We start from the raw sequence: 22,226 nt of genomic DNA on the forward strand, positions 1-22,226 counted from the left end.
GGCTGTTTCATATCACAATAAGTGATCTTTATAGTCATTATCTAAATTAGAATTCTCAAATTTTTCTTTTTATGGTAACCCTACTAAATCTGATTTTGTGTGTGTGTGTGTGTGTGTGTGTGTGTGTGTGTGTGGAGAGGGAGAAAATATATATCATACAAACGATATATGTATATTACACATTCCAAATCCCAAATCTTCCAAAATTCTAAACTGTCTGAGCACCAGCATGACACCACAGGAGGAAAATTCCATCTCTGGCCCCATGTGTGTGACTTGTCATAGTCAAACTCCAGGTGACCTCAACAAATGTATAAAATTACCTTCAAACTGTGTGTATAAATGTATAAACTGAATCATAAATGCATTCCATGTTTGGATTTTGGTCCCACCCCTAAGATATCATATTATAAATATGCAAATATTCAAAAATTGACAAAACCTGAAATCTGAAACACTCATGGTCCCAAGCATTTCACCTAAGGAATACTCAACCTGAGTAATCTCTTAGGTAAAAACTGTATTATCTATAACAAAAGCAAACGGAGCCCTTTTTGGCAGATTTCCTACTAATTCCATAATTTTTCCATTGTGGAGACAGAGATGAAATCACAAGAGGTTCAGGGATGTGTCTCCCAGGATGAGCTTTGTTTCTTTGTGTTATTGAATGCTAGCTTCAGAGTTAGCAATCACTTTGTGAAACAGCTCAGCAAGTACCATGTACTTAGCAGCATGATCCTCGAAGTCTTACCTCGGGCAGGAAAGTGAAATGAGAAAAGAGAGAACTCTTGTAAGGGATCCAATAGCCAAAATGTTGTTGGTCCTAGGGCATTAATATATAATTATTTTATAGTCCTGTCTCTTTTCTTTGGCAGTGATGAAAACCGAATCCAGGGTATAATACATACTAAGCAACGGCTCTTCCTCTGATCTACACCTCCAGCACCCTGTGCAACCTCTGAATGACATCATGATGTCTTTAGTAAAACTCTTCTTTCCAATAACAAGAAGAGATAACAGTGTGTTTCATGGAGCAGTGAACCTGGGATCTGTCTCGTGAAACAGTTATGTAGCTAAGATCATTCGAACCTGATCTGATTCTGTAGCCCTGGATATCTTTGGGTGTATATCTCACATCCATTTTCCTTTCTGAGGGAATCATGTGGTTTGCATAGGATGAAACTAATCATTTATATGAACACAGGAACCTTACTGAAAAGTAAAGTGGTACCTGTCTTTTCTTGATTGCCTTCACTGAAAATATCAATGTCAGGCTACTCTCAGCATTAAGAACTTGATTTCTCATATTGAACCAGAATCTCTCTAAACCTATAAATTAGAGGTGTTCAAGGTGTTCCAATTAAGGCTGAGAACAAGAGAAATGTGAAACAGTTAGTTGTAGAAATAGAAATTACAGACATATGGTTGGTTATATCTCACTTTCACAGTTGGCATGGCTATGATGGATTGTGTCTCAATTGGAATTTTGTCAGTAGAATCAGATTCTTAGGTGCATTATGGGAACCAACTGTTACAAAGACCTATTTGGTAAATCACGCATACAATGAAGCATACTTCTGTAAAATGATTAATCACCTCCTCATTTAAGTAGAGATGTGTGTCTCCTTAAGTTTTCATATAAAGGAAGCTTCTGAGCTATTAAAGGTGCATTGATATGCCTTCAGCATAAAAAAATGTGTGTGAAATACCATTACAACAGATAACATGAAGATAACTTTTTATTACGCAACCAAAATGTGTCTAAGTCCCAGAAGATAACGTGCTCACTCCAAGAAATATTTATATCTGCTATAAATACCAGTGCATAAAATAGATTAAGACCTCACTGGAAGTTTTTTCCATATGAATTGAGTTTTGAGTAAAATATGTCACATATTATAGTGAAAGTTTTCTTAACTGATCTTGTAAGAAAGAAAATGTGCAAAATACATATTCTGTCCTATCTGTGCATGCTGATACTCCTTTGGGAAAGGGGCTTGCTAACCAGAGTCATGGTTCCAGACATATCAGTAAAAACAATTGATTTGTTTATTCACTTGTTTGTCACCTGTTTTTTGAGCACTGACTTGTGCCACCCATCATATTAAGTACTTATTGTTTTCCCCTACTCCTGTTAAAGAAGGAAAGAGATTTTAATCAGTGACATAAAAATTTTTAGCACCTGCTGGTGATGAACCAGTGGGAATCTCTACTTTCTGCCTCCAACTCTCCCATGGAAAATATTCTAGTTGGGCAGTTACAAATTTGCCTTTCTTTGCCCAGCTTTGTGAGATTGGAGCTAAACTCTAAGACTAGCTAAACTAGTCTTTTTCTGGCAGCAAATGCAGTGGTGGGCTGTGTCAGCAGAGGGCAGGAGGGAACACTGCAAAGGAGAGCAGGGCTGGGCTGCCCTTCCTGCCTCCACCTGCTTCCTAGCGTGGTGGGCAGCTAGCTGATCAGTCAGAGGGAGGCCCCGTGGTTCTCATCTCAGCCGCTCTCTAACAGTTGCAGCCCAGACCTTCCAGCAGCTTCTTTCCCAAAGTTGGGCTACTACTCCTGTGAGCAGCTCCAACCCACTGACACCCTTAGCAAGTCCTCTGGACCTGCTAAGACCTGTACCTCCTGGCAAATTTCTCTACAACCATATGAACCACTCTTCAGGATATGCTCTGGTCAGTTCTCACTCCAGCAGGCTTCTTTACCACCTACAGGGTCATTTCTATGGGCCAGTTCCAGTGTACCCTCTGGCAGTTTCCTTGTCATGAGCTACATGTTCCTGTGATGTTCTCATCCTCTCCAGAGGTCTGACATCCGCCTTGAGGAAGGGCCACCTCTGTGCTCTTAGAGCTCTCCTCATCCATTGTCTTGATCTTCCAGAGGTAATAGCCACTTCATGCGTTAGCATTCCCCAAACCTCTTACAGACTTCATTTTTTCTCTTTTAGGTAGTTACTCAACCTTTTTATTAGTTATCAGTTCTTCGTATTAAATCTTCCACTTTCAAATCACTGGTGTGGTTTCTGTCTCCTGATGGGACCCTTAACTGAAGGAGAGGGGATAAGAGAAAAAGCAACAAAAAGAATTAATTACCACTAAAATGCCAACTCACAACCAAATACCCCATTTTCTTCTATGTGCTCGATAACTGATTTTATTTTCGTATGGATTACATCAGACATTCCATAATCAGGTACTGAATATTTTGGCCATCATGACTGCATCAAGCAAAAAATAAGTAAATACCCTTTTATGCCTCTGTAATATGAAGGCATTTATCCACTCAGCAGAGATATATTCAGCAGCGTCTGCCTGTTCAGTTCTGGAGTAGGTGCTAAAAAAAGGAATGATACTTAGGCCCTGCCTTGCAAGTTTGTCGGGGAGACAGAACCTGTGTGTGTGTGAGAAGTCAGCCAACAATGCAATAGAGTTTGCAAGGAAGCATACGGTCCCATTAGCATTTGTATTGCTTCATATTTCTTGACTAAGTAATGTTGCAGAACACCCATATTCTGTTCTGTACAATCCGTTCGCATTTCTAAGCGCCGGGGTGTTCATTTGTCTTTTCAATTGTTTCCCATTTTATCTACATACACAATACTTGCTGGTAGGAATTGCAAGGACTATAAATTGGTAGATCCTCAGTAATCAATGAAAATAAATAGTTTGTGTCACTAGATTTTTGAAATGGTGTCTGAGTATGCACACTTTGGGGCTTTAGGAAGCATTTCTTTTACTGTATAAAATTATTGAAAGTCAGCAGAGTAAAGCAGCCATGCCCCCATGGAATAGTGTGGTTTGGAGATTGTAGGGCTCCATGTGAAGTGGTTCTGGATTTGGAACATTTTGCACGCAAGATTCTTGGAGCCAGCCTGGCTCTTGTATGGTACATGCCTGTAATCCCAGTGGCTCAGGAGGCCGAGACAGGAGGATCACAAGTTCAAAGCCAGACTCAACAACTTGGTGAGACCCTGAGCAACTCAGCAAGACCCTGTCTGTAAATAAAAAGAAGGACTGGGGATGTGACTCAGTGGTTAAGAGCCCCTAGGTTCAATTCCTGGTACCAAAAAACAAAGATTCTTGGAGCCAGCCTGAGGGTGTCTTGGTGTCTCTTCATACATGTACACTCTGAAGAATAATATTTAGGATATCATCATTCCAGAAACCGTGCTCCTTGCAATTCTTATAGAGAAGTTAAATCACTTTGGTGGCCTATACCTTTGGAGTTGAAGAAGATGCTCTGGAATTCACTAGAACACCCTTTCCCAGAACTTACCTTGAAGATCAATACACCTTAAAGACACTCGACCTTGACCAGGTCATGACAGTGCTGTCTATCTAGTCTAGGGGATCTTCCTCCTGATAGTGACTGACAGTGAGTGTGGTATGGATCCATGTAATAAAGCCTCACTGGTGAGTTCTGATGTAAAAGGAACCTCTAATTTTCTAACTTTTCTAGTGCTCCTGAATATTATTCACTCTGAGTCCTTATTTTCCCTTAAATACCAGTTGTCCCACATTTATCTTGCTTTCCTACACTAATTAGGGAATCTGACTGTTGTTTTTGTCCATCCTCTTCAAAGCCCTTGTATGTGTTTGTGTGTCTATCTGGATTTTCAACAACTTTTCTGGTAGTCTGTGACATCCTTAAGGATTAGAAGGACTAAAAGAAATGATCATAGCCCTTGGAAGTGTTATATCTAGGGTTGCTGAGTTCATTGTCTCTGTTCAGCAAAGAATTGAAGAACAGGACACCAGAGATAGCAAGCAAGCAGCGGGTTTGTTGCAAAAGCGACAGAGTTAGAGTTCTCCAAAGAGAAGGGACCCCAGAGCTGGGAGTCCAGTAGGGGAGTTTTGACTTGTTCTTTTCATGGTCTCTGCAATTTCCTCCTTTCCTTATCTCCTCCCCTGTCCACACTCTCCTAACATACTGATTGGATCCCCCACTTGGGAGCACAAGTATAGAAGTGTCTGTCTGATTGGGTTCCCCACTTGTGTCCACAAGCTTAAAGCAGGAAGTTGACCTCATCAGAAGACCCCCTCTAAGCTCCTTTCTCCTGTCCCCGCCCCGGACTTCCTGCCTCACCATCATGCCCTGGCTGCCAAAGCCCCTCCACATCTCCCTCAGGAGGAAAACATGGCTATGAGGGTTTGGAATTGTGATGAGATCAGCCATGGCTCACACAGTACCAGAAACAACTTGGTCCTAGTTGGATCCACACCACCCCACGTTCTAGCTGTGACTTTTGAACTTTTTGTTCCCTCCAACCCATGGCTGCCAAAGCTGTTGTATGAGGATGAATGTGTTTTCCCATGATGGATTGTTGTGGGTAAAAGGAAATGATGAGTCTGAACACTTAGGAATGTATAGTGTTTGGCCTCTGAGGGTTCAACCTACATATTAACTGTTAGGATTTTGAAAAAGGATAGATTGCTGCCAGCAATGGTTTTGTTCTACGCATTATAGAGGCAGTAAGTGAAGCTCTCTGAGCTAGGTCAGCAGAAACCCTGCAGGTGAAATGAAGGAGGTTGTAACTGCTACCAGGTTAAACTAGAAACACCACCAGGTCCCTAAGGTGTGACTGTGTGAGAAGGGTCCTAGCTAACCCTAACCCTCCCATTTATGACAGCAGATGTCCACATTTGACCCTTGTGCCACGACCTCTTCCATTGGTCACTTTGGGATAAATTTCTTCAAATCTCGTCTCCCTGTCAGTACCACCATGTCACTGCCTGTTGCAGTAGAGAGAATCACATGCATCACAATTCACGGAGAAAAATAACAGTCCCTGTTGGACAACTGATTTCACTCAGGACCTACTTGGGAAAATTCTTATGTTTAGTAAGTGTATGTCCCCATGTTCCTTCCCCAGATTGGGATGAGGCTGGGCTCTCTGCAGTTCAGTGAGATATTCAGCAACCAGCAACCTTCTGTCTCCATCCAGCTTCACATGGTAGAAGCATATTCAAGATTAGGTGTGTAGGAATGTAGCCTATTACCAGCCACCAGAAAATCCAGCTCTGGATTTACAACAACTGACAGTGCATCAAAAACACCGCCACACCTGTACACCAAGGTGGCTTTGTTCCCACCACTGGTTTTGGGTTGGTCTTTGCTGTAATGCCTACTTACAGCCATATATAAATTAATGGTCTTATCATTAATATATCAAGTACAGATATGCCAAATCACAAAATGCCCAGGTCCATATCACAAAATACACATGTAAAATTTGATGTTTATGCAAATATAAATCCATGTATAAAATATACAACATTTGAATACAGTGTTTTTCAGAATGAAGTAACTTTATTATATTCTAAAAGTAATAGTGCTCATACAAATTTCAAGCAACATGAGGGTTGCTTGAAAGGAGAAGAAAGCAGATGCCCCTTGGTCCTACCTGCTGGAGGGAACCACTGGGTGTTTACTCTCTCTGCAGTCAGAAGTTTTTAAAGCATTTATACAAACATCTAACCTAAATGGGATGAAACAACTCTTAAAGTGATTTTGACCCCAGTAATATGTCATCATCATGTCTGGATATTAGCAGTTAGAGATTTTCCTTCTCCTTCTTTAACTACTTCATGTTATATCAACAATAATGCCATCTTTTTTTTTTTTAAACTAGTGATCAGTGAACCTGTTTTAGTACTTTGCATTTTTCCCCTATGGTGAACAACACTAAATAGTTGTATTCACACATTCTTGCCCTGATCCATTTTCCAAGATTTTCCTTCATGTTCTTAGAATAAGATTTCCTGGCTCAATGAGTATACCCAGTTTTATTTTTAATTTTTTTAAATTTATTTTTGTTGTTGTTATTGTTGTTGATACCAGGGATTGAATCCAGGGTTGCTTAACCACTGAGCCCCAGCCCCACCCCTTTTATTTTTTATTTTGAGACAGGGTCTCAGTAAGTTACTTAGGGCCTCGGGAAATTGCTGAGACTGGCCTCTAACTTGGATCCTCCTGCCTCAGCCACCCAAGTTGCTGGGATTATAGGGGTGCACCACCACCCTTAGCCCTAGTTTTAATTTTAAAAGTAGTTGCACATTATACCACCCTAACCCACTGGCCTGACCCTCTCTTTGACCATAGTGAACACAGGGCATTTTGATATGAAAGCCACTCTGGTGACTCCTCAGGTTGTGCTGTTCTAGAGTCGCCATTCTCATTTCTGGAATAGCCTACCCCTCACACACTGCTGAACTTGTGAAAAAAGTCAGTAAGAAAGAGAATAAGGAATGTTGGTCTCTAAATATACAAAGTCATATTAATTTTAAAATCAACTATTTTTTTAAACACAAAATATGTAAGGTAATTGATACTCTTGGGCTTGCACTAGTGGACATAGCCTTGTTCAAATGGAATTCAACTGAATCTTCTTTTGTACAGAGACACAGTCAAAGCTTATAGGTTTTCAGGGCATCAGGAAAATATAAATTTTCAGGCCATCGTCACATTTGTTTCTTATCATCCTACCTCCTGATTATTCTGTACCCTAGTGGCCTGAGGACTAACCAGGCAGAATTTTAATCTCCCTCAGGTTTCATGAGAGGAGGTATATGGAGTATCTAAAATTCATAGATAACCTTCCTATTGGTTCATCTTCTCAACATGAATGCAGACGACTAAAAGTCACACACGGAAAATTTCCCTTTCCCTCGGGATATTGAAAAAGAGTGTTTATCTTTGATGCACACTCCCAAGTAAAATTGTGTTCTGTAGTATATATCAACAGATTTTCAAGGAGTTGGGATATAAGCAGGTGAGTTACTTCTCTGAGAAAAAGGAGGAAATTTGGGTTTGCTCTCTACTATCAGTTAAATCCAAAGGCATGAACTAATATGTCCTTTATCTATGTGGTCAGTGTTATTAATTTCTGTTTATTATCTAAGAATTTCAACTTAGATTATAGAATGTAACTGTACCAGGCATGCTATTGATTGATCCAAGACACAGTCTAATAGTGGGAGAAAAGTCAGGAGAGTTGTTCAATAAAGATGGGCTGGGGTGTTGCCCAGTGGTTAGAGCATTGCATAGCATGTGCAGAGCCCTGAATTCCAACCCCAGCACCCCTCCCCACCAAAAGAGCTTGCTATGATGTTTGCACTTAACTAATCAAGCTTTCTGTATATCAAAAGCAACTTTTCCAATTAAAGTAATAGTCAATATCTTGGTACACTGAGGTAGGAGGATTTCAAGTTCAAGGCCACCATGGGCAATGTATTAAGATCCTATCTCAAAAAGGCCTGGGGATGTAAGCCTTGGGACAAAGCACCCTTTGAATTCAATCCCAGTCCCCCTACCCCAAACAAAAAGGCAATTACTGTGCACAAGTCACCTGGGGCCTCCATGTCTACGGAGCTGAACTAAGGAGTCATTTCTTACTGAGACCTCGTATTGCTGCCCATCTTAAATGTGGGTTAATTACCTGACAACTCTGAGAAACTCATAGGTGGCAACTCTAAAATGATTTTGAAAGTTCAGAGGAACCAGTTTACACATCACTACATCATTCCTTACAGCACTTGTACCACACTGAGCAGAGAACTCTCTAGGGTTCCACAGGTTGTTTCTTCTGTGACCCTCAGCTTGGATGCCTACACTTCAAAGCTTGCTTTACGAGAACATAGTCACCCGATTATTATTCAAAAGCACCACCATCTTTAGTAATTTACAGAGATTTAAATTATGTTTAAGATGGCAATGAAGCATGTAATACATTTTGTAAAGGTTTAATCTGAAGTGATAAGAATAGTTGAAATCTTCACGGGATCTCCAAGGTGGCTGGCAGTCTGCTTCCACATCGCTACCTACCAGCAGGACCAGCGCATGGAGCATCACATAGCAGTGTTGAACTTTGCAAACTTAGCATTCCAAGTTTTCCCATTTCCCAGTGCCCTCTTAGTCTTTCTCAATGACTTGCAGTGATATCAAGCCCTGAATAATTTAACACCTGTGAAAAGCTGTTTCTGGATGTTTGAAGATTTTCAGATGATGTTTACAGGTAGACTTGATTCACTGTGCCATAAAACTTCAGCCGTTTCTGTGCCACCATTGGGAGTCTCTCTCTGTGGTAATCAAATCAGTGAAACAACCATCAATCACTCATTTTCTGAAGATTTTTTTGAAGACTGTTATGGAAGAGGCACTGGGCTTCTTTTGGCAGTGTATCTTCCAATATTTTCCTTTTTTCACTTTCTGAGTTTTTGGTTGCTAATTGTTGCCTTGGGTTTTGCTTATTTGGAATATGAAATATCCTACTATAATTGTTGGCATTTATTAGGTGCTTAATAAATATTTGTTGAGTGTCTGAATTAGTGAATGGATGAATTTTAGCAGTGACATTTTTAACACCATTTAATATTCAATATTTATTAAATTTTTCATACACACTTGGCACTGAACTTGGCATTTTTTGCAGCTTATCTAGGTTGACTCTACTGCCCTATGAAGGAAGTACTGTTAGGATCTCCATTTTACAGACTGAGAAATCTGAGGCCTTGGAAAATCACATAAGTTATCTGTGTAAAGCCAGGATTAGTGAACTTTTCTGTTAAAGGCCAGAGAGTAAATACTCTTGACTTTGTAGCCAGAACTTCAGTTTCTTTCCCAAACTGCTCAACTCTGTTGTTGTAGCACAAAAGTAGTCACAGGCAATATGCAAATGAGTGGACATAGATGTGTTCCAATAAAACTTTATTTACAAAAAGCAGTCAGTGGGTGGGAATTACCCCAATGTCCACAGTTTGCTGACCTCTGTCTCTTTTTGGCAATGCTGGACTTGGATTTGAACCAAGGCAACTTGACTTGGAAGACTTATGTTCAACCACTTAGAAGCAAATTCTGATAGAGAAAGAGGAAAAAGACAAAAAACTGAACATTCGCTGTAGTGGTCTTTGTAATAGTTAGTCCTTTTTCTTTTTCCCCTGGTGCTGGGGTAGAACCCAGCGCTTGTGCATGCATGGATTTAAGCTAATTAAAGATGGGCAGCCAGGATTTGAGAACCACTGGCCTATTATGCAAAGAAGGAGTTGAGGGCACAGCAGAGAATAGGGACGCCAGTTACCCAAGAGTGTCAGAAGTAGTTTAGGTTCACAGTGGTTGTAGCCCAGGCTAGCGTTAGAGTGGAGGAGCTGAAGGAAAAGTTCAGGGCCGGTTCAAGATGTGTTTAGGAGGCAGAGTCCTCCAGGATTTCTGAAACATCATACATGGGTATGACAAGGAAGGAGAGAAATCAAAATAGTGTTAGCCAACTTGCATCCCTGGGACCAAAAAGCCTGTCAGGAACAACTTAGAGGAGGAAAAGTTTCTTTTGGTTTCATGATTTCAGTGGTTCAGTCCGTGGTCATCTAACTCCATTGCTCTCAAACCAAGAGAGGTCTCGTGGTTGAAGGGTGTGGTGGAGGAAAACTGCTCAGCTCATGCAGCTGGGAAATAGAGTGTGTGCTAGGAGCCAGGGATGAGATATCTAATTCCCACAGCACCCCCTCAACTGGCCTACTTCCTCCAGGCCCACCTGCCTACAATTACCATCAAAATATAAATCCCTTCAAATGGATCAATCTACAGATTACACTATGGCTTTCATGATCTAATCATTTTCCCTTCTACATTAACCTAGGAACTTTTGGAGATACCTCATATCCATACCACAACAAAAATTATTCCTAGGTTTAAAGATGTCTACTGGGTGAAAAATTGTTAACCATCTTATTAGAACAGAGTAGAAGATGAGAGCTTAGGGTAGTGTTGTGGGGATCAGGATTGACTGAATTTAGCTCAGGACCCCAACACAGTTGGTCTGTCTGTAACCAGAAGTAGGAGTATATTTGGGTCTTTGTGTGTGTGTGTTTGTATACCTGGTTGCATTACCAGCAGGGCAGACTGTCTTTGTGGGGTAAGACTGGCTGTGTCTTTAGTTTTTAAGAATCTTAGATATGTCAGAAACTGTGCTAAGCACTCATTTAACCATCTCACCAACCCTATGAGGTCAGAAGCAAAATAATTCCCATCTTATAGATGAGGAATTTGAGATTGTTACTAACTTTCCCATGAGAGTCCAACTGTTAAGAAGATAGAGCCATGATGGAGATGGCAGAAGGGGGGGTTGAACTTGAGTCTATTTTCAAAAACCCTGCATGTAACCACTAACTAGTCTTATACTCACAACCAGCTGTTTAAAATGACCTAATTGCATTCAACTGCAGGAGATCCAAGTGCATTTTTTTCTAAGGACTTACCTATCCCCAGTTTATTGTCAATGGCAGTTTTATAAGATCAGCTGCTTCGTGGTTAAGTGTTACCTGTACTCCCTCTTTGCCCGCACTGGAGCCATTTTTTCCAACTGAACTGCTGGCAGAATTGAAAGTATCTGAGCACTGTTGCTTAAATAAGTAGACTACATGCTCTATGAAGAAGTCATATTATTTTCTCAAAGGAGAGAGAGTTGGCCCAGGGAGGCCGTGATTGCTGGGAACAAACTTTCTGGTTTTCTATTTTGTTCTGCTACAAATGGCACGTTCTATCAATCAAGGCCTGCTGGGGAAGATTTTGTCTTTTCCTTGTTGCAATTTAATTTTATCCTCTGTTGAACTCAGGTGCATTTTAAATACAAAGCCGAACTGTTTGGTTACCATAAATCTAGATCCTCCCTGAGATGCTGCTGGACTTTGTTTAGACTGCCACTTGCTAGAAAGGAATGCCCCTAATTAGTGGATGTAAAGATGTTTGTCCACTTAAATAATCGATTCTTAACCCCCAAAACATTGCTTAACAAAAGCTCTTAAATCAGGTGCTCAGACAACTTTCAGGGGAGTTCCTGAAAGCAGTGTTTGTGCACAGTGCAGTGTTTGGATGAGTTAGCAGGGTTATTTTGGAGGACAGTGACAGGGAGCCTGTGTCTTTATTATAGCATCAGGCAGCAGGCCCTTTACTCAAGAGCATGGCTCAGCATAGGGAACAGCCTACTGCTTAGAAGGGTGAATTGATACTTAATCTTCAGGGGCTGCATTCAGGGATTTGTCCATCAGTGTGCTATGATGTGTTGCTTGATGAGTTTGCACGTGGTTGCTGTGAGCTCAAGACAGCAGCTGTCTTGCTGCTGTGTTATGGCCTGTGCTTTGCTCAGGGACCCTTTTTGTGATGAACACCATAGGTTCCATGCTGCCATTTATTGGTTTTCTATATTTGCTTGAACATAAATGCTACTGAAAACTCTTTGTCCCAGAATTGATTTGCGATTGTTCATTTGCTCCATTTGGGGCCTTGTAATTTTTGCCAAGTGTTCCTTTTTGGAACCTGGCTTCCAAACACGTTGCTTCTTACCCAGCTCCAGAAGCTGTGATAGCACGTAGCTGCTGAGGTCTCTCGGGTGAGAGCTCACTCAGAAAGATGAGAACTGTGTTTTGATAGCTCATGCAGCAGTGTAAGAAAATGGTGATGTGTGGATTCTTCATGGAAACCAGGTCTTCATCCCCTTGGTGAGATCAAGCTAGATGATGGTCCAGTGAGCCTGCAGCACTGGGATTTGCTGAACTTCATAAGCTGCTCCACTACCCAGGTCCTGGCACATGGTCATCTACTGCTAGTTAACAAATGACTTCATATCTAGCAACTTAAACAGCATGCATGGTTCTTCTCATGGGTTTTGTGGGTCCTGTGATTCAAGGTTTCTCACAGGGCTGCCACCAAGCTGTCAGCTAGGTCTGCGGGCTCATGTAGAAGTTCTACTGGGAAATAACCTGCCCCCCCAATACTGGGGTGGTGTTCAGATGCTTAGGGACTGTTTGACTGAAGAGCTCTGTTCCCCCTTAGCTCTTGGCCAGAAGCCACCTTCAGGTCCTTTCATGTGGACACCTCCAGTGGGACGAGTTACTTCACCAGCGCACTCTTGCACAGTGAGGTGTATATATGCTAACAATACAGAGGTTGGAATCTTCCGTAACCTAATCATAGAAGTGATCGCCTTGACTCAAAATAAGCCTCTCCATCCAGCCCACCCTCAGGGGGCACAAATTGTGCAAGGGTCTGAATACCTGGAGTTGCAACCCACCTTAACCTGCAATAGATGCTCAGTACATATTTGTGGAGTGAGTGAGCTTGAAGCACTGCATGCTTGTAATTTGGACTAAGACCATTATAGCATGTTTCCACCCTTTTTTACGGCTATAACATGAACTCAGGTCATTTTAATATTTTATTTATTTGTTTATTTATTTATTTTGTAGTGCTGGGGATTGAACCCAGGGCCTTGTGCATGCTTTGCAAGTGCTCCACCCTTGAACCATATCCCCAGTCTCATTTTCCTATTCTATATGTGAAACCTGGTAGGTTATATGCCTAGTCTTTGCCCAACCCTAATTATGGAGAACCTTGACATCGCCTCCACCTAAGGAGCCTCTTTTTTTTTTTTTTTTTCAACCAGAGGATCCACCTGGCAAGCCCTTTGATCCGGTGTGTCCGTCTCTCTCATATTTTTTCTTGCTGCATACCTGGTGGGGATTTAAAGCAGTCCCCACACAGATGCTTTCTGGCTTCCCAGGCTTTTGTCAATGGAGTGCTCCGAGCAGCTTTTTGCTTTGAGGAAATGAAAAAGCAAAGGTGAGAGGTCACATCCCGTGTGGTTTGGTTGAAGTCACTTGGTCCATGTGGAAACAGTGGGCTCTGCTTTCTCCCCTAAGCCTTTGATATTGTTGGGGCTTTTCAGTGCATGGCGGGATTAGTAACAAGAGAAAGTCAAAGTTGTCCAGCACAGCAGCACCAGAGCAAGGGAAACTTGCAGGCGAGTCACTGAACCTGAAATAAGCTTTTCTTGCCCCAGGCTCCCCCACATCTCCTACTTTTTTTCTCTTTCTTTTTTAATTCAAAGGTCATGACAATATTGGTGTGAAATGGTTTGCATTGTAGCTTAAGACTCCAAGCCTTGCTTGGCTGGGTTGGAATTTCTTCTTTGCTTCCTTCCAGCTCAGGAGCAGCCTTTTACTTGCAGAAGACTGGCAGGGGTGGGACATGTGGCTGTGGGACCCCATCTTGAGTGGCTATAAAAGCTTCCCCACCACTTCGTTGGCTCTGAGACACAGAACATTAAAAAGAGGACAAAATCCACCATGTGAGCCCTATGGAAGCACCATTTGCCAGATGCCCCTGCTGGTCTGCTCCCTCCCTCTCCTCTGCTTTGGCTTTGCAATGAAGTGTTGGGTGAATCCAGAGCCAGAGGAAATGAAAATTGCATATGTAGCCCAGGACAGTGTGATTCACATGCAACTGAGAAATCTCCTATATGGGCTGGAATTCACCCTGCTGCTGGCTTGATCTGCACCTGTGCAGCTCTGCTCCTGGTCTCCCTGTCACCCTGCAGGCATAGGTTTTCCAATAATGGACTCCTCCAAGCCAAATCTGACAGTTACATGGCAAATATTTCAGTTGGCTGGAGATGTGGGGTGGAGGCAGCACAGAGAACGGTCAGTTTCTGTAGACTAAGAGCACAAAATTCATTTCCTCGGTCACTTTCTCTGGCTGTGAATCTCAGTTCTCTGGGGATAATAGTTTATGAATTGATGAGTTTCCACTAATATTATGAATTAACAGTAAGTAATCCATGTCTGTAAGCTCAAGCTTCATTTATAGCGGGGAGGGTGAACCCTATTAGCATTTATAATTGTGTTTCCTTTTCATATTAATCCTTCCCATGGTTGTGGAATTAGGGGTTTTCTCATCTGCTAATCTGATCTGTTTTCCATCTGCTAATGGAAACTAGTCCCTGGAGACTGTCTTTATCAAGTGCCAAAAAGTAGATAATGATCTAAGGGTCAGACCCTTCCCCTCTAAAAGGGGCTCTTCTCTGCTGAGAAGCCTCAGTGACATTTTGTAGGCAGAGATGAGCTCAATATATGGTCCTGGGATTTTAATAATCACATTTGAAGCCAGCCTCCTGACCAAGAATTCACACTTGGTTGCTCAGCCTTCAGTTGATTGGAAGAATACAGTCCATCTATTCACAAAAAAATCCTACTGTTCTGCAAAGTTCTCTTTTCCTGTGTCTTGTCTCCTTCTGAACTGTATCCCTCCGTTCCTCTTTGACTTTATTCCATGGCACTTTGGGATATGAAATGCACCCAAACCTCTGACTTGACCCATTTGTAATCTCCTTGAAGAAATGACACTCAGTAGAAAATAGGAAATGATATTGGGATGTCAAAAGGGAAAATGGGAATTTCTACATCCCAAACTGAGTCTGTAGGCTATTTGTGAAGAAAAGCAATATTTGTGAGTCATAAAAAGAAGAGAAAGAAAGGGTATTTCCAATACAGCTCAGCCATTAGTGGTTTAATGCTGCCGTTGCCTTCTTGACACATGGTAGATATATTGCCTAAATTATTGACAAGTGTTTAACTTATTAATAAAGGAAACTGGTCGGTGTTAGGCTCTGGGTAAGGAATAAATGAAAAGTACTGATTCAGAAGGAGCCAAGTTATAAATGTTTTGTGCCAGGAAGTTCTTGACAGCAACCTGAACCAAAATCTAGTGAACAGTAACCAAGATACTCCAATCAGAGTGGAACAAACTACAGCATCCTTGCTTTTGTGGCTCTTGGGGCAAGCGCTGTGGAAGGAGAGCAGACTGGGATGTGAAATCAGACCCCACGAGAAGCGTTTACCCTTGTGCTGGTTTTGAATCTCAATACACAGTTATCTACTAAGCTGGGGGTGGGTGGCTCATCATCTCTACAATTCAGAAAGGCTGAATAGAGCCTCTGGTCCCACTGTCCATCCCTTTCCCTGTAGCCATGGTTAACAGTGTGGCCATCCACCCTCAGCAGGCATAAATCCTTTTTCCCATGAGAAGATATTGGCTGAATGTGACGTTTATGGGTCTATAAAGGAGCAGCTGGTAATGTAGGATTCAAGGCAAGTAGGGTTGTCTTGGCCGTCCTATTTAGCAGATGGCCAGGACTTGATAGATTGAAAATTATTAGAATCTCAGACAAGGGCCAAATGGCACAGGGGGCAGGAAAAGGAAATGGCAGGCACATGTGATCTGATGGGGCCTCCCTGCCTGCTTTTCACTATGCTTCAAGTGGAAATAAACACAAGCCCTCCTGTAGGGTCCTGGATTATGAGCATGTCTCTCGAGGTTATTAATAAGTTTACTACTAATTGGTAGTTGGTCGAATCCATAGAGTGAGCTGTGATGTGGAAAGAAGATTTTTTATGAAGCTTTAGTTTCATCCACATGTATATAAATTTGGCCTTTAACTCTGGCACATGCCTGTAATCCCAGTGGCTCAGGAGGCTGAGGACAGAGGATTGCAAGTTCAAAGACAGCCACAGCAATTTAGCATGGCCCTAATCAACTCAGCAAGACCCTGTCTCTAAATAAAATACAAAAAAGGGCTGGGGATGTGGCTCAGTGGTTAAGTGCCCCTGGGTTCAATCCCTGGTACCAAAAAAAAAAAAAAAAATGACCTTCAGCCCAAACCTACACATCCTAGTTTTCTATATTGCCTTGTCTCTCTGCATTTGTGATCTTTCTAAAGACAGTTGGAAAACTTGAATTCAGAGCCCTGGGTTCTACCTGTGTGCCATCCCTTTGAAGATCACTAATAATGCAAAAAGCTGCTCAAAAATGAGAGTGCCAGGAGCTAAGTTTTACAGTGATAGCACAAACTCTGCAGGTAGAGGGGGGGTTGACTGATTCTCCCCATCCATTTTAAGCTCATTTGTGCAATTGCTGCCTTCTCAGTATTACTGTATAACTCCTTTGATCTTAAAGTGGAGGGAAGCAAGTTTCAAGAGCCAGGAAAACTCTTCATGTGGCTTTAAAAAGAGCAGCATATTACAAAATCGAGTGGATGTCAAATAAAACGTAAATTCGGATCTTTTGAAATTAGAACTCAAAGAGGTACTATTCTGAAAGCCAAGCACACTGAGAAGTTCAGGGATAAAAATGCTGTTGTTCAATATTCGTTTTAATTTGACAATTTAGGTTAACCTGGTGCTCTATGCTGTCCATCCCTAGGCAGATACAATATTATCCTGAGTATATACTTAAGTCTCCATGAGAACCAGGTAAGATCCTGTTCCCATTGTACAGAGGAGGACACTGAAGCTTCCCTGATGTGTGCCTGGTTGAGGAATCCATTTTTTTCCCACTCCCTGACCCTCTCTATCCTGGACAGAGAATAGAATGTAAATGCAGGTTGCTAAATCAGACTTCTTTCTGTCTTCATATTTAAAAGCTGTCCAAATGGCTTAGCTTATGTCCACAAAATTTTAAGTGTCAAATTGATTGAAACAACGAGTGGAAGGAATTATTTCAGTTAGGATTGTACCTTACTGGAACAAATCTACTAATTAGCATGCTATTTGGATCCCTCCTCCCCGCCAGGTCTGGAACCAAGACACAGACTAGAAAATGAGCTCAGTATTATCAGTAAATGTCTTTGACCAGCCAATAAGCTCCATTTTCTCTCCTTTTCTCCTCATCCATCTTTTTAACCCCAACCAGATGAACCAGAAATGGAAACTGGGGCAGAATGGAGTGTTGAAGGCTTTCCACTAATGGGTATGCTTAGGACCTGGGGTCAGACCTCTGAGCTCAGATGAGGCCACATCTGAGTATTGTACAAAGAATGAAATGCTATAAGCACAAGTGAACTGAAATTGAACTTGGATTAGGTTGCCTGGTTATTTTCCTCTTGCATGGCCTACAAATGTTATCAGGGGTGTCAGTCATAGAGGATTAGGAACACTTTTCTTTGAGCCTTCACATCATCAGACAAGACTAAATGCATTAAAGCACCCCCCTCTATAAAATCCCCTCTCATTTTGGATGGATCATCAAATACAGTAATCTCCCTTTCTCTGCAAGGGATGCATTCCAAGACCCCAGCGGATGCTTGAAACCAGATAGTATCAAACTAGATAGATAGATAGATAGATAGATAGATAGATAAAATATTTTTCCCCTATGATAAAGTTTAATATATAGATTAGGCATGGTAAGAGACTAACAATAACAGCTAATAATAAAGTAAAACAGTTACAACAATATACTGTAATGAAATTGCCAGCCTGATTACTCTTGTACTTTGGAACCATTAAGTAAAATAGGGTTACTTGAACACAAGTACTGTGGCAGCTAATCTGTTAACAAAGATGGCTGCTAAGTGATTAACAGGAAGGTAACTGATACAGTGTGGATACACTGGGCACAGGGATGATTTATATTCCAGACAGGATTGAGTGGGAAGTCATGGGATTTTATCATGCTACTCAGAACAGTGTACAATTTAAAACTTAAGAGTTTTTACTTCTTGGAATTTTCTACTTAATATGGTTTAGAACAAAGTGGACCATTGGTAACTGAAATTGCAGAAAATAAAACTGTGGATAAGGGGAGACTGTTATATCTGAGAGAGGTTGCCATGCTAGAGGAGATGTAACAGTTTTGGAGGAGAACTTGTTTTTGTCAGCTTTTTTTGCTGCTGTAACTAAAAAGATCTGACTTGAACAATTTTAGGGAAGAAGAGTTTATTTAAGGGCTCACAGTTTCAGAGGTCTTAGTCCATAGAAGGCCAGCTCCCTTCCTTGGGCTCAAGGTGATGCAGAACATCATGGTAGAAGAATATGGCAGAGGGAAACAGCTTACATTGTGATCAGGAAGCAAAGAGAGAGAGACTCCACTCTCAGGACACTAAATATATACCCCATAGCCACGCCCCCAATGAACCACTTCCTCCAGCCACACCCCAGCTGCCTCCAGTTACTACTCAGTTAATCCCATCAGGGATGAATTTATTTATTTTTTATTTATTTATTTATTTATTTTTTTGCGGTACTGGGGATCGAACTCAAGGCCTTGCACTTGCGAGGCAAGCACTCTACCAGCTGAGCTATCTCCCCAGCCCCAGGGATGAATTTATTGATTAAGTTAAAACTATAACACAATGATTTCTCTTCCAAACCTTCGTCAGTTGTCTCACATGTGAGCTTTTGGGGAACAGATAACTCACTTCCAAACCATAACAGCACTTGAGGTGATCAGACTTCTTATCACATAGAACCTTAATGAGAAACCTTTAGGATAAACCTTAGTGACAAGTATTGGTTATGAAAATTAATATCATTGCCTATTCCTCAACCTTTATACACAGTCCTAGAAGCTCCAACAGCCAAGTTTTGCTCTGTAACAAATGATCCCAGTTCATTAAAAACAGCAGTCATTTTATTATTTCATCATTTGGTCATTTGGCTGGTCATTTGTGGTTAGGGCCAGCTTTAAACCCAGATGACCAGGAATGTACTCACTCACCTGACTGGTAGTTGGGAAACTGGTGGGTCCTGAAGGACCTCAGCCTGAACTGCCTGTGTCTGCTCCCTGGGTTCTATCATCCTCTAGTAGGCTAACCTGGGATTCTTCTTTTGGTAGTCTTCCGATCCAAGTGCTTTATGAGCCTCTGTCTGCATCATATTCACTCATTGCACCTTAGCCAAAGCAAGTCATGTGGACCACTGAATTTCAAAAGGGAGCAGAAATTATTATACACTCTTGATAAAAGAAAATCAAAATCAAATTGCAGCTTTGCCTGTGGCAGGGATGGGAGGAATGTAAAGTAACAGATATTAGATATTAGAATAACTACAGGTAGTTAAATTGGCATGAACATCTCCACGTTGAGATGAGTCAGAGACCATCTTGTTAGTCAGCATCCCATCACTATACCAATATACCTGAGATAATTAACTTATAAAATAAAAGGAGGTTTATTTGGGAAGTTCCAGTCCATGATTGATTGGCCCCATTTTGGGGACCTGAGACAAGTCAGCACATCTTGGCAGGAGTGTGTGATGAAGCCCATCACCTCACCTCATCTGCCAAGAAACCAAATAAGAGGAAGTAGGGACCATAGTCCAGTTCCCTTTAAAGCCACACCCCCAGTGACCTAAGAACCTCTCACCAACACCCCACCTCCTGAAGGCTCCACCACCTCTGGTAGGCCACCCCGAGGACCAAGCCTGTAACACATGGGCCTTTAGAGGAACTTACCCCAACCAAACTATGATGCTGTTTTTCACCTACAACTTCAGTTTGACATGGAAATCTTCCTCTGGGATTTTCTTGTATTCAGGACTTTTGAAATTTGGCCACATTCTTTGATTAGAGTTTCTTTTGCATTTTTGACTTGTGGTTCTATTTTGGCCATGTTTTTGAATTTTAATGGCCACAGTGCGTAATACAATATGTCTTCAAATACAATTTTGATTTTGTGTAGTCCATGCGTGTTCACCTTTCATGAATGTTTATTGCTTCAACCAGTGCCAGCCCTGGTTTGAGCTTGTCTTCAGACAATCTGGAGTTGTATGTACACTCTTACAAACTCCCAGATTTCTGCATTTGTGATCTGCTACACTGGGTCCCTATTTGCTGATCTTTTTTTTTTTTTCCCCATACCTATAATGTTTATGATGTAGTACCATGTTCCAAATTATTTTATTAGTGTATAAACATAACTGTGCATAATGACACCTGTGTTCTGAATTTAGGCATAACTAAAGACATGAGGGTGTGATCACTGTTTACTCACAGAGCAGCTATCCAGAGCTTCCCAACTTCATCCCGTACACCAGGTGCATCTCGGGCCAGGTGATTCTGTTATAGGGGTACTCCTCTGAGCACATAGGATGTTTAGCATCGTCCTGGCCTCTCAACACTTGAGGCCAGCAGCATCTTCTCCTTCCTTTCTTGTCCACCCCAAGTTATGACAACCGAAAATGCCTTTGGGGATAGTCAGTGTCCCCTTCAAAGGGCATTGCTCTCACCTGGAGATGCTGAAACAGAGAAGATGTATGAGATATGAGTATTATCAGAGAGCACAAACTAGGAGCACCCTGACCCCCAGTGGAACATCTGTAAGGGGAGGAAGGAGTGTGGGAAATTGGCAGTCACTGTAGAATTCCATCTAGAGATGGATGTGGATTCCTCTGAATTTACTAACTTGAAATATCAAATTGGGCCTTGCTACACATTGAAAGCTATGCTAAAAATGGATTAATGGTAAATACTATCCCTGAAGCAAAAAAATAAAAATAATTTTTTTAAAAAAGACAGGAGCTATGCTGACCACAGATAATGGATTTTGAAAGCTCTTTATTTGGGAAAAAAATTAAACACACGTAAAAGTAGAGAAAATGTCTTATCACCAGGTGCAGTGGCACATATCTGTAATCCTAGCTGCTCAGGAGACTGAGGCAGGAGCAGGAGACTTGCATGTTCAAAGCCAGTCTCGGCAACTTAGTGAGGTCCTGTCTCAAAATAAAACATGAAAAGGGTTGGGGGTGTGACTCAGTGGTCAAGTGCCCCTGGGTTCAATCCCTGGTACAAACACACACACAAACGTCTCATTACCTATCCTATACCCATCACCCAAGGTTATGAATGATTGACTCAAGGCCAGTCTTTTTGTATCTGTACCCTGCTCATTCCCCCTGCTGTGCATTCTTGGATTGTTTTGAAGCATATTCAAGACATCATTTCATTTCATTTGTAAATATTTTAATATTCATCTAGGGAAAGTACCTAAAAATTGTAGTATGCTGGTAAAATGTTACTTTTCTAGAAAGAGCAAAAATAAGAGAATTTCTGCTAAGGAATGTCAGTAAAGGAAAAGAATGAGGAGACCAAAGAGGGCTTGGCATTGGGAACATTACAAACCCCAGAGGGAAAATGAGGCAGGGTCAATATCTCTTGGAGTTCATTTCCTAGTTTATTGCTTTAAGTAACTTGAACAAATGCCCCTTAGAACATGGCATTTTTCTAGGGCATAAGGTCCTTGCAAAGGAGAGTAGGTTGGCAGGAAACAGATGCATTTTCTAAGGAAAAGAAAAAAACAAAGTCCCCAGAAGGTATTGAAATACTCAGTTGATGATGGATTGCTCTTTTTCAATGACTTTTTAGCCTATCAGAGGCTTCCTTTAATAAAATGAACCCAGAAGGAAGTCTTGCAATTGCCTTTAAGATTTTGCTAGGACTATGGTATGTCTCTCTCGTTATAATGTATTCTGTGAAGTTTCTTTCTTTTGATTTAGACCATCTCACTTGATTTTATTATATCATAAATCTCCTGCATTTGGTGTGAGCCATGGTATATGTGAGACCTAAGCGCCTTGGTAGATCCCATCTATTTCCCTCCCTTCTCTTTAGAAGATTAAACTGAGGCTGTT

At 41.4% G+C, this 22,226-nt stretch overlaps 1 protein-coding gene across 1 annotated transcript in view; it reads left to right on the forward strand.

The window, feature by feature from the left end:
* The window catches only part of Ptprg (protein tyrosine phosphatase receptor type G), a 707,594-nt gene that overhangs the window by 530,677 nt on the left and 154,691 nt on the right, over positions 1–22,226 (forward strand).

The sequence above is a fragment of the Sciurus carolinensis genome, chromosome 17 (assembly GCF_902686445.1).
Source record: "Sciurus carolinensis chromosome 17, mSciCar1.2, whole genome shotgun sequence".
Lineage (NCBI taxonomy): Eukaryota > Metazoa > Chordata > Mammalia > Rodentia > Sciuridae > Sciurus > Sciurus carolinensis.